The sequence below is a fragment of the Anas platyrhynchos genome, chromosome 7 (genome assembly GCF_047663525.1).
Source record: "Anas platyrhynchos isolate ZD024472 breed Pekin duck chromosome 7, IASCAAS_PekinDuck_T2T, whole genome shotgun sequence".
Lineage (NCBI taxonomy): Eukaryota > Metazoa > Chordata > Aves > Anseriformes > Anatidae > Anas > Anas platyrhynchos.
In genome coordinates, this window is record NC_092593.1 from 39,929,717 (window position 1) to 39,941,866 (window position 12,150).

Consider the following 12,150-nt stretch of genomic DNA (forward strand, 5'->3'; position numbering starts at 1 on the left):
AATCACGCGTTTTCTGCTTTTGCTTTGGAACTCCTAGCTTGAGGTTTTCCTGCAGGCCATGAGGTTTCTTGCAGCAGCAGGGATGAGTTCTGTTAGCAAGAGGCTGTTCTGTGCTTCGACTGTGGGAAGACGAATGGTTACCTGTGCACCGTTAAATAGAACTTGACACCTAGCACACCGCACTTGCAGCCTGTGGGGTGCTTTAACAAGCAGGTAAATCAGCAGAGGCTGTTTTGCAGCCGGGGTGATGCTGGGTGATTAAAAAGCAGGGGCAGAACAAGGAGTTTCTGGTGTTTGTTCTTGCTTGTCATCTGACTCTCCACTTCCACTGTTCTTTAAAAAAAAAGAAACAAACAAAAAAAATAACAAAAAAAAACAAGGGGTAAGCATCTTAACATCTTTATTATAAATGGAAGGCACAAAACAAGCCAGCAACAAAGACTGTCCAAGAGAAATACGTGGTGCTTTATAAACAAACAAGGAAGTACCCTTAGGCGGGTGTGATAATCCTCCTCTAACGTGTTTTTGGAGTGCAAAAATAGATTTGTTCCTTTCTTGCTCTTCTCTCCAGGACAGAGGCAGAATAGCCAACTGCAAAGTTAGACCAGGGAGGTCAGTTTGTTCCATACTGAGAAAGACAAGCCTGTAAAACAAACTAGACAGATTTTCTTTGTGTTATTTATCTTCCTTCAGCAAAGGCAAAGTTTATGCCACTTGTTGGTGTGTATTTCCAGAATTTGGGAAAAAGGCTTTGCTCTCTTCGAGAGACTGATAACTTGATTTGATTAACTGAAGAAAGCTGGAAAACTGTTCGTTCCTCATTATTTTTCACTTGTTACTTTCTTTAGGGTTACTTTTAAAAAGAAGATTTCACTGATCACAAGCCAGTAGAAGACTTTCAGCCCAAGCAAGGGTGAAGACAACTCTCTCCAAGAGCAGAGGAAGTCCCTGTGGAGAGAAGCCGAGCTTGTTAGCAGAACTCGTCGGCATGTCTAAACAAGGAGACGATTGCTACTTCTATTTCTATTCTACCTGTACCAAGGTATGGCTGGCTTTCCTTTGCTTTGCTTTTTTTCCCCATTTTTTTCAGGAAGGAGTAGATTAGGAGGAGGAAGCACACTGGTCTTTGGTTAACTTGAGAACCAGATAGATTCTGAATTCAGTTGTAGCAACATTAGGCAGCAGCATGGCCATTTTTGAGGCTGTACTCTATTTTCCTTGTTGGTTTCCTTTTGGTTCCAGGGAGACAAATGTGCCTACTGCCACTGCGAAGCTGCTCTGGGCAATGAGACGGTCTGCAAGCTGTGGCAGGAGGGTCGTTGTTTCAGGAATGTCTGCCGATTCAGACACATGGAAATTGACGTGAGTGCCTAACGATGTGTTCTCAAAATAAATCAACGAAAGCCTTTTTCAGTGCCATAGGTGTACTGATTGTGCTTTTGCAGGATAGATTCGTTTGCTTCCAAATCATACTGGTTTCTGTTACCAAGAGAGGGGGTGGGAGGAAGCAGAGGGAAATAAAATCAATGCCTTAGGTGTGTCTTAGCAAGATATATATATATATATATTTTTATTAGATGCTGACAGTCTTCTCAACAGATGCAGAATAGCTGTTAAATAGACTGCTAAAACCTGCTGGAGCAGGGGGGTAATAAACGCTGTTCTATCCTCATGGGAGCAGGCTTGATAATGAACTATCAGGTCTCTTCTGAGCCACAGTCCTTCAGATAACGCTGTTCTAGCTGCCTGGGGTAGGAAGTGGGGAAAGTTAAAGGTGCAGAAGAACTAAGTCTCCAAGAAGTAGTTCTAGACAGGGTTAACCTAGGCAATTTCGGATGTTCTTTTTCCCTGTGAATAATCCTAGTATAATCCTAGGTGTATTAGTTTAACCCACCCTCAACTGATGTCTGAGAGTGCCTGTCTTCTCTAACTGAATGATGACAAATCTAAATGTGCATAGTGGTTGCAGCTTATGCAAACTTTGTGAATATGCCCAGAAATACTACACTTAACTGAGAAACTGACCTTTGGAATGATGTTTCAGCACTGTGTTGTGACAGCTGTCATGATCTGGAGCTGCGCATCTCTTTGCAAGCCTCAGGTGCATGTTATCACGAGCTTTTCTTTCTTTCTGTCTTCAGAAAAAGTGCAGTGAGATTCCTTGCTACTGGGAGAAGCAGCCGGGAGGCTGTCAGAAAGCCAACTGTGCTTTTCATCATGCAAAGGGATGTTACATCGATGGACAATTCTTCCCACCAAGCAAGAGTGAGTTTAGGTCCTTTTTCTTGAAGCGCTGAAGACTTAATTTGGAGTATTACTTAGTGGGTGCCAATCCTGTAGGGGGCATCAGGTAACTGTTCATTTGTGAGTACAGGAAAAGGTCTGCAGTCATAGGTGGTCAGTTAAACCGAGTGTACTGCTGGTGTTTGTTTTCTGCTTTCGTGCTCAGCTTCTCTTTGCTTTGTGTGATGTTTGCCTTGCAGTTTGCTTCCTGTTGTTTCATCTTTTGCTGGGTGGTAGGGAGATGTGTTGTTGTTCGAAGGGAAGTCATTGTTCCTGGTGTAAACAGTGATGGGATGGGCAAAAGGAGATGCTGAATTCGTTGTCTGTGCGGGTTATCTGCCTTTCCTACCATCTCTTTGCATTGTGGTCAAAGTTTTAAACTGCCATATTACCGATGATCCTCCTCTTCCTCTAGCTACACTGCCAAGTCCGCCTGAGTCCTCGGACGATGCTTTGAAAGTGGCTCAGATGTCACTGCAGCAAAAGAAACTTTCTGTCCAGTCAAATCACTCTCCACAGCTAAGGGGGTGATGAAAGTGGAAAACTCTGAAAATGTCCCAAGCCCTACACACCCTCCAGTTGTAATCAGTGCTGCAGATGATGATGAAGATGATGATGGTGAGCATGTGTTGGTTCTTGGAAGGAATTTGTGCTGTAAATGATTGTGTAGATCTTTGGTTCTTGAAGGAATTTGTGCTGTAAATGAATGTGTTAAATCTTTGGTTCTTGAAGGAATTTGTGCTGTAAATGAATGTGTTAAATCTTTGGTTCTTGAAGGCATTTGTGCTGTAAATGAATGTGTTAAATCTTTGGTTCTTGAAGGAATTTGTGCTGTAAATGAATGTGTTAAATCTTTGGTTCTTGAAGGAATTTGTGCTGTAAATGAATGTGTTAAATCTTTGGTTCTTGAAGGCATTTGTGCTGTAAATGATTGTGTAAATCTTTGGTTCTTGAAGGAATCTGTGCTGTAAATGAATGTATAAATCACAGATGACCTGAGGTCTGACTAGCGATAGGGCAGGCGGTCTGGCCAGGTCACTGGTGGCTTTGTCTGGCAGTCAGTGGACAGAACCTGAAACGTTGGAGGAAAGCTTAGAACCACTCCTGGCTTTAGCTGGTCTGTTGTGTAAAGTTCTGTGTGAAACTAGGAAGGAAATTTCTTTTTTCTGTCTGAAGAGCAATGTGTTGTGTAGTAGTTAAAGCTGCAGAGAGAATCTAGAGTCCTAGATGTTTTGTCCTAGTGTATTCTACTTAGGAGTTCATCAGGTCAGTGTAGCTGTTTAAAAAAACAAAACAAACAAAAACAAACAAACAAAACAGCAACAAAGTTTTTTATATGAACCATGGGCTGAAGTGTCACTGCATGAGCTACGTAATCATGAACAATCTGGTCTATGCATAACTGAATAGATTTTTCCCCTTCAGACCAACTTTCTGAGGAAGGAGAAGAAACTAAAACTCCCGTCCAGCAACCAGCTGCGGAAGGCAAAAATGGATTACGGGTGATTTCCACTCCCAAAGGCAGTTCTCCTGCTACTAAACAAGATATTCCGGCACCTTAGTAGGATAAATCAGAAGAACTTGACAGTGAAGTCAAAAGCAGTGTGGTGTAAAAACACAACAAAATGTAGGGGTGCTGAATGGACTCGGTTATTTCCATGATCTCATTTCTGCCATTAATACTATCATGTGCCCATTGGGTCAGAAAGGTGAACTCCTTTTCTTTACTTTTGGAGAACAAACCAGGGCCACAGCATGGAGTTGAAATGGCTGCACGTGCAGCCTTGCAACCACTGTTGATAAGCCATATCTAACGACAGAGGGATCTAATATCGTGTAAATGGATTAAAGTTAAAACTACATTTTTAACCCTGAAGGATGAAAGGAGGGGCAAAATGCCATTGGTTCTAGGGCTCTTTCACTTGTGAGGAGTGTTGACAGGCTTTATTCTAAATACTTCAGAAAGTTCCTGAGCGCTAAGAAGCCTGAGGACCTGTGGTCCTCAGTGAGTGCCTCTAAGCCTGTCTCATGAACTGTTTCCTGTTTTCAGAGGGCAATCTGAATTTTGGAATAAAAACACTTGAGGAAATCAAATCGCAGAAGATGAAGGAAAAAAATAAAAGACACGGTGGTGAGTTAATATGCCCTACTTTCTGATCCTGTTCACGGCAGGTGATGGTGCCTGGGAGCTGCTTGAGGGACAGACTTCCATTTTAGGCTGGGGGCATCAAGCAACCTGATTCTCAGCCAGCTGGTATTCTAAATGGGAGTTCAAAGGGCAACCAGAGGCAAATTAGTCACCTCTCTTATTTACATGCTCTGCTTGCTGTATTTTTGACAGTAACAAATAATTTAAAGTTTTTTGTTCTTTGTGATAGTTTTTTATGCTGGGTAAACTTCCTTATGTTTTGGTTGCTCTGAACAGAAGGTTCTTCAAGATCTTCTCTTCGTCCCGTTGATTCTATGATTTTTCCTGCTCCAGAAAAGGAAAATGTCCGGACAGTGGTGAGAACTGTGACACTGTCTTCCAAGAAATGTAGTAAGGAATGCTTTTGTTTTGATTTCATTACTCCTAAACTGGAGGGTTAAGCAATAATTAAAACAATTCACCCGTGTTAGCCTTCTGGTGCTGCCTTCTGTTCAAAACGTGCTTTTATGCTTCAAGTCCCTGGTTGTACTGGAAAGATTTGGTGCTCAGGTTAAGTGCAGTGGCAGGAGAAAAAAAAAGTGTCAGTATGCAAATAGGGGGGTAACTGAAAAACAGAAGAGTAACGAGAAGAAAGAGCTGTAGAAGACAGCTATATAAAAAGCTATATATAAAAAGCAATTTCTGAAGCATTAAAGAGGCTGACAGTGGCAGGTGTGGACACAGTATGACAGGAGTTTGTGTATAAATTGTTTAGAGCTGTGCAAATGCCTTTGAAAGGGAAAAAAGTGTGGAAGTACTTTTACTCGTAGACATTCACCTTCGAAAGGACTATTTGTCAGCATTTGTACCTAATAATATTCTGCTTGCTTATGCAGCTTTGTTCTGCACAAAGTATAGCTGTCAAGCAGACTCAGATTCACTCTCTACTATCTCAGCTGGAATTTGAAGCAAGCACTGAGACTCTTAATATTTTTTTCTATGTTAATTATAGTTAAAATATGAGTTTATGTGGTTTAGCTGTCAAAACAATGTCTGACTGGGTTTTTTTGGACATGGGCTACTGGTTTCTGTGAAATAGAAAAAAAATTCCCTTTTGTTTTAGGGGAGGAACCTGTGGTTCGACTAGATCTTGTTGCTAGACAAGGAAAATGGAAAGCCTCCGCGGGTAAGAACTTTTTATGAGCTGTTACGTAGGTGCTGCCTTCTATATATGACTGCATTAAAGAGTATTTTTGAGGTATGAAAGGAAAATACATTGCAGTGGAGATCTGTGTTGACTGCAGAAATGGCAAAAAAAAAAAAATCATTTAGCAGCTGAAAGGCAATTCTATGAAAATACGCTTGAAAAATAGAAGCTTATTGTTGACTGTTCTCAAACCTTCCTGCAAAGAAAAGTTCTTACAATACTCCTTGTTTTCTCTGAAGACGATGTAAGCACCGTTCCAGTGAAGTGCAGCCTTGCTGAAAGGCTGGGGAAGAAGGTAGAGGCTCCGGGAAATGCTGACAAAGCACCCAAGAGAGATCCAGGTACTAAACGGGCATCTGGATTGGATTCCTGGGTTTTGCATTTAGTCTTTCTGTTTGTCCTTTTCCAGTGATGTTTCTTTTTGCATGTTGGCTGAGGTTGTAATCACTGGGATTCAAAGTTACCTTTCCTGTCTTGTTTTGAACTGTGAACCTGAAGTTGACATTATGCAGCCTCCCTAATTCGTTCTGTTTCTGTTTTGCAGTTCAAGTTGCCAAGTCTCTGAAGGACAGGCTGGGATTACCTTCTAAACAGACCAGCACTGAGAGAGGTAACAGCTAGATATTAAATATGCTTTCTCCTCCTTCCTTTCCATGAACTTGGACTGCTTTCATCCATCCCTAAAAACTAATTGAAACGAAAACAAAGAACTGATGCCTCTTGCTTGAGTGCTGAAGCTCTTCTGACAGCCACTATCAGAAATCTGGCTCTAGGTGTGTGTTTATTTTCTACTTGTGCCTTGTCAAGGTTTTTAGCTGCTTCTGTGAACCGTTACGTACCATTAGAATAGAACCACTGCCAGGAGCAGGAATTTGAAATGCAGTCTGAAAAAGTACTAAAGTAAAGCAGCATTTCTGTGTAGCAGTTCTCTCTGGATAGGGCTGGTCTTCAAAATACAAGTGGCTCAGAGGAGGAGGAGAATGTTGTTCTAAGGATATTGTTCTAAGATGCATTATTGGGAACACTCAAGATTAGTTTTCCTTAGTGCTCTGACAAATTTTGGAGACTTAAAATATTGCTGGACTCTCTTTAAATGTCGGTGCTTCTCCTCATTTCTTGATGATGACAGGGAAGGCTGCTAAGCTGATGGGAGAGATCCGTGTGAAAACACTGGAGGAAATCCGTCGTGAGAAAGCTCTTCAGAGACGCGAAACTCAAGCCAAAGCCGAAGCTGAAGGGCATGGTAAAACTGAAGATTCCAGCGCAGGGGCAAGACCTGCTCGTGCAGGTCGCATCAAAACTTTCTCTGAAGCCTTGTCTGAAAAAAAGAATAATCGCTTGGTAGAAGAGAAGAAAAAAGCAGGAGAATCCCATACCAAGAGCAAAATTCAGGGTGAGTCCAAGAAGCAGCTCGCTCTGTCCGGGCGAATGGATTGCACATTGTAGCCTTTCTCTCTCTCTCTCATGGGACACAAGGATGCACAAATGCACAAAGGAAACAAGTACCCAGCTTTCTTTATTTCTGCCGTTGACAAAACTTTTTTTGGTCTTTTTTTAAAGCACCTGAAAAAGAAGAAAAGAAGGCAGTGGAATTGAACTGGCCTTTTCCTAACCTTTCCTCTGTAGCTGATGTACAGGTGAGTCCTCTGTGAAGACACACATCCATTCGTACAATTTCTGATAATTCTGCCAAGTTTTGTTACTCACCGTGTGCCACCCTCTTGAGTGTGTTCTTACCCTTCAGCACCTGGTAGGAGCTGCAGTGCAGTCTAAATCCTATCGCCAGCAGCATTTCCAGACAACTCTGTACTCCTCAAACTTGGAATCAGTCTGTTTATACCACAGCAACAAAGAAACCCTGTTAGCACCAGCTGAAATCTACACGGTTAACATGGAGGGAATTCTTTTTGTTCTTACTGACTTGATCTGTCAGACTGTAGTGGGTTTACGTGGCAAGGCTTTGGTAGCAGGGGGCCATAGGAGTGGTTTCTGTGAGAAAGATCTAGAAGCCGCCCCATGTTTGGGAAGGGCCCCACTGTTTTCCAGATCTGAGCCAATAAGCAATGTTGTTTTGCGCCTCTGTGAGAGCATATTTAAGTCAGGGAAAAAAACGCTGCGCCACACAGCAGCCGGGAGAGTGAAGGGAGTGAGAAACAGCCTTGCAGGTGCCAAGGTCAGTGTAGAAGGAGGGGGAGAGGTGCTCCAGGCGCCGGAGCAGAAGTCCCCTGCGGCCTGTGGTGAGGACCATGGTGAAGCAGGATGTCCCCCTGCAGCCCATGGAGTATCACGGTGGAGCAGGGTTTCACGCTGCAGCCCGTGGAGGAGACCACGGTGGAGCAGGTGGCCCTGCACCGACGGAGGCTGCCGCCTGTGGAAGACCCCTGCCGGAGCAGATTCTGGGCCTGACCTGTAGCCCGTGGAGAGGAGACCACACAGGAGCAGGTGATCTGGCAGGAGCTGCTGCCTGTAGGGGAGCCAGGTTGGAGCAGTTTTCTCCTGAGGGATGGACCCCGTGGTATGGACCCATATCTGGAGCAGCTCTGGAAGAGCTGCTGCCTGTGGGAAGCCCACGCCGGATCAGTTCGTCAAGGACTGCATCCCGTGGGTGGGACCCCACAGCACAGGGGACGAGAGTGACCGAGAAGGAGCGGCAGAGAAGAAGTGCTGTAGACTGACCATAACCCCCATTCCCCCGTTCCCCTACACCGCTCGGGGGGAGGAGGTGGAAGAGGGTGGATGGGGGGGGAGGTGCTTTTGGTTTCTTTCATTTGTTTCTCACTTCTCTAGCTTGTTAGTAATGAGCAATAAATCTTACTATCTGTCTTCTTATGCTGAGTCTGGTTTGCCCGTTACACTAATTATTGCGTGATTTTCTCGTCCTTATCTCAATCCTTGAGCCCCTTTCACATATTTTCTCCCCATTCCTCTTTGAGGAGGGGGAGTGAGAGAGCGGCTGTGGTGGAGCTCGGCTGCCCACTCGAGCGGAACCACGACACAGACATGAAGGATTTAATACGGAAGGCCAGAGTTCTGTGTTGAAGGAAATCAATCTGTCAGTGGATACTGTATAGGGGAACTTGTATGACGTTCTGCTGCTTAAAAAGAATGTGATAAATAGATGTACAGCAGAACACCATAGCTGTTTAAAGAAGCTTGCCATAGTGGATATTGCAGATATGCGAGACTGTGTCCATAGTAAAGCATGGCTCTTGTTACAGGCAGAATTTTATGGAAAAAAAAAACAAAACAACAAAACAACAGTAACCTGAAGGATATTAATATGCTGTTCCACATCAAGACCATTTTGGAGGGATTGCTGATCAGATTTTCTTAACGAAATCTCCACGCACGGATATTTTTTTTTTTTGTCCTATTCATGCACTACTTTTCTTTCCTTCTAGCCCACTCAGCAGAGTGGAACTCGTAAATGTCCAGAGAAGAGCTTTGAAGAGAGCCGGTGGGAGAAGTGGCAACAGAGAGAACAACAAGAGAAGCTTCGGAAGGAGGAAGCTGCTGTCAAATCTACTGCTGGCTTCTTTAATACTGAACCAGCAGGGAAAGTGGCAGCTCAATTTCAGGGCCAGGAAGCTAAAAGTAAGTGTTGAAGGTTAAGAGTTCCTTAGGTTGTCTTCTGAAATACAGACAGAAGATGACAATTCTCATGCTGTAACTCTGGCTGGGTGCATTTTGCCATGCAATGCTACGAAGCGAAGTGTGTACTTTCTTTTTCTTAGTTTGTTTCTTTTCCTGCCAGCCAGATGTTAGGTAAGGAACGGGGGACTAGAAAATGACACTACAAATTTGGACGTTGTAGAACAACTTAACTGTGGGACATCACTGCAAGGGAGAGGAAGCTGGTACAACAGTTGCATACACTCTTGTCCTACTCTAACTGCTGCTTTTTCCTTTCCTAGAGGGAGCAGGACTTTAACTATAAAAGCTGTCTAGGTTTGTGAACCCGACTTGCACTTAAGATTGCTATGTGTCTGAGGTTTCCCTTCTCCTGGATTATAATTTACTGTAGCTATTCGGTTTCTTGGTTCCTTTGTATGGATTGTTGGTAGACAGAGTTTACTATGTGGAAAACATTCCTGAGAATCCAGGCAATGGCGGTGCAATTCTGCTGGCCAAATGCATTTAACTGTGTAGAAGGACTGTGGAAATGATTAAGAGAACCTGGATTTTTCCCGAGGCAGAGCAAGACTGTATCAGTTCTCTCTTCCTTTTACTCTAGCCAACTTGATGACATCTGCGAAGCCTTCGGGTGGGAAAGTCACTTTCCCCAAGAAGAAGGCACTGAAACGTAAGGCACCTGGGAGTTATCCCTCTGCCATAGCAGCTGTGGAACTCCGGACTGCCTTGGATGCTGACATGATGGGACCTCCAGCCAAAAAAGCAGCCATGGTAAGGCCAGGGGCTAATGCAGAGATGGATCCCTTGTTAAATTTCTACCCTCCTCTAGGAGAAAAGGTGGAAAACTCAAACGTTCTGCAGGCCTTCTGTTTCCTTTTAAATCCAGGAGCTGTCTACAGGATGCTTGTAGAACCCTTCTGTATTTATGAGATGAATGGCACTCTTTAACCGGTACTCTGATGCTGTGATTTCTCTGGTGTGGGCGATTTTGTCCATGAATGCCATGTTCTTAAAAGACACAAGATCATGAGTAACCTCCAGGTGAATGTGAACTTTCTTCAGGAGCACCTTGTTTTTGTATTTTGGCCACGGCTCCGCAATGCCAGAGGAGAAGCAGTGTGGAGGAAAAAGCTATTAAGGAATCTTTTACCCATGTGTCATAAATACTGTTTTGCTGCTTTCTAGGGTGTTTCAGACGTGCCGGAGCACGTCCCAGCCATCAGACTTGAAGAAAATCCCCCAAACAGGTGACAACCCCAACTTGTTCTTTCTCTTAATCAGTGTATATCCCCAGGGAAACATAAGTTCTGTCACATGTGGGAAAAAATGAGGGTTCTGAGATAATGAAAGCCAAAATCCATCAAAGGAATAAGTCACCTGAAACCACTTTCTAGCAGGAAATCTAGCAGGATTGCTTAATTAGGATTTCTTTAAATGCTGCAAGTCAGCACAGCTTTCCAGTGACTTCTTGGGTTGTCTGAATACCTGAACGAGGATGAGGTGAAGTTCTACTTCCTCGTGAGGTGATAGATGATGAGTAGTGTCCTCTGCCTTTTGGTCCTCAAGAATGCCACCTCAACTCCAGGTGCCCTGGCTTCACAGATAAACCCCCAGACTGAAAAATGTAGCTGGTAACACATTGGGCTCTAAATGTAGCCCTGGGTTGATTGATAACAATCCCTGTGTAAGATTGAAGCGTAGGAGGGCTTGCCTACAGTTTTAAGAGCCGGTTTGCAGAAAAGGGATTTCCCGTTAAGAAATGGCATATCCTGATTGTTCTTTCTTGCTCTCCCAAGACCTGAAGTGTGTCTTGGAAGCCCGGCAAGATTTGAGGAGCAGATGGAGATCGATCTCGAGACCTCAACCTCAGCTTCTTCCCAGCTAGAAGAGGCACGCACACGCCGGCTGAGTTCCACGGGGAACGCGCCCTTATCTGCAGGTGAAGATTTTGAGAAGCTACTTTGGGAAATCTCAGGAGGCAGACTGGAAGCCGAAATCGACTTAGACCCAGGGAAGGACGAGGATGACCTCCTCCTTGAACTATCCGAGATAATTGACAGTTGAACCGCGTAGTCCTATGGTATATTTAAAAAAAAATAAAAAAATAAAACTGTTCTTCTTGTTGGATACCCTGAGGTGATCCTTTTTCTAACTGAGGCTTTGCAATGAGACTTAAAGCACAGTCCGAAGTGGTAGAAATTGGCAGGATCTGCACTCAGTTGTCCTAAATTTCCCTGCTGGTCAGAGTTAAGGTCTTGTGCACCCGTTCTGTAACTATAGGTTGCTACCTTCGATATCGAGAGGACAAAGCACTTCTTTTGGCACAGAAAGATCTCCATTGGCACGCCATGGTGGCTGCAAATCGGTCTTCTGATGGAGCGATGCTCTGAAGGCTTAAAGGTAAAGCTTCGTCCTTCCTCCCCCCTTGGCACAACTCGATGTTGGGCACATTGTGAAGCTTCGGTGTTCTGATTTCTCGGACAGTTGATAGCCAAATCCTGGAGTTACTAGGACAACTCTTGACTTTTACTCGTGTATGCCATTGTTTTGACTGTACCCGTGTCAGATGATGAAGCTGTAGGGGTGGGAGGGAGCAGAATCGTTATTCCAGTGTGTTGTGGACCAAACTTGCTGCCAGGAGTGGGGGTGGGGGTCAGCCCACCCAGCCTTACTTTCAATTATCAGGGATGATCAAATGGTGAAAAGCAGCAGCTCTGCCATGCGGCTCCGCTACCCCCACTCCCTTCTCTTGTGCTGTACCAAAGTTCCCCCAGGCTTGGTGCTTTTTGTTGGTGTGAGGAATCCGGGGCGAGCAGTCGGGACTCTGACGCAGTCACGGGGTCGATGAAGGGTTGTTTAAGTGCCTCTTGGTTTTAAAAGTTGCTTCCCTGAGCTGCTG

At 44.3% G+C, this 12,150-nt stretch overlaps 1 long non-coding RNA gene and 1 pseudogene across 1 annotated transcript; both read left to right on the top strand.

Moving 5' to 3' along the window:
- Positions 1-817: 817 nt before the first annotated feature.
- LOC113841235 (zinc finger CCCH domain-containing protein 11A-like) lies at positions 818-7,064 on the top strand (annotated as a pseudogene).
- Positions 7,065-9,031: 1,967 nt separating this feature from the next.
- LOC140002977 (uncharacterized) lies at positions 9,032-10,498 on the top strand. Its single transcript, XR_011810817.1, has 3 exons — positions 9,032-9,212; positions 9,853-10,022; positions 10,437-10,498. It is a non-coding gene; the product is annotated as an uncharacterized lncRNA (long non-coding RNA).
- The last annotated feature ends 1,652 nt before the right edge of the window (positions 10,499-12,150 follow it).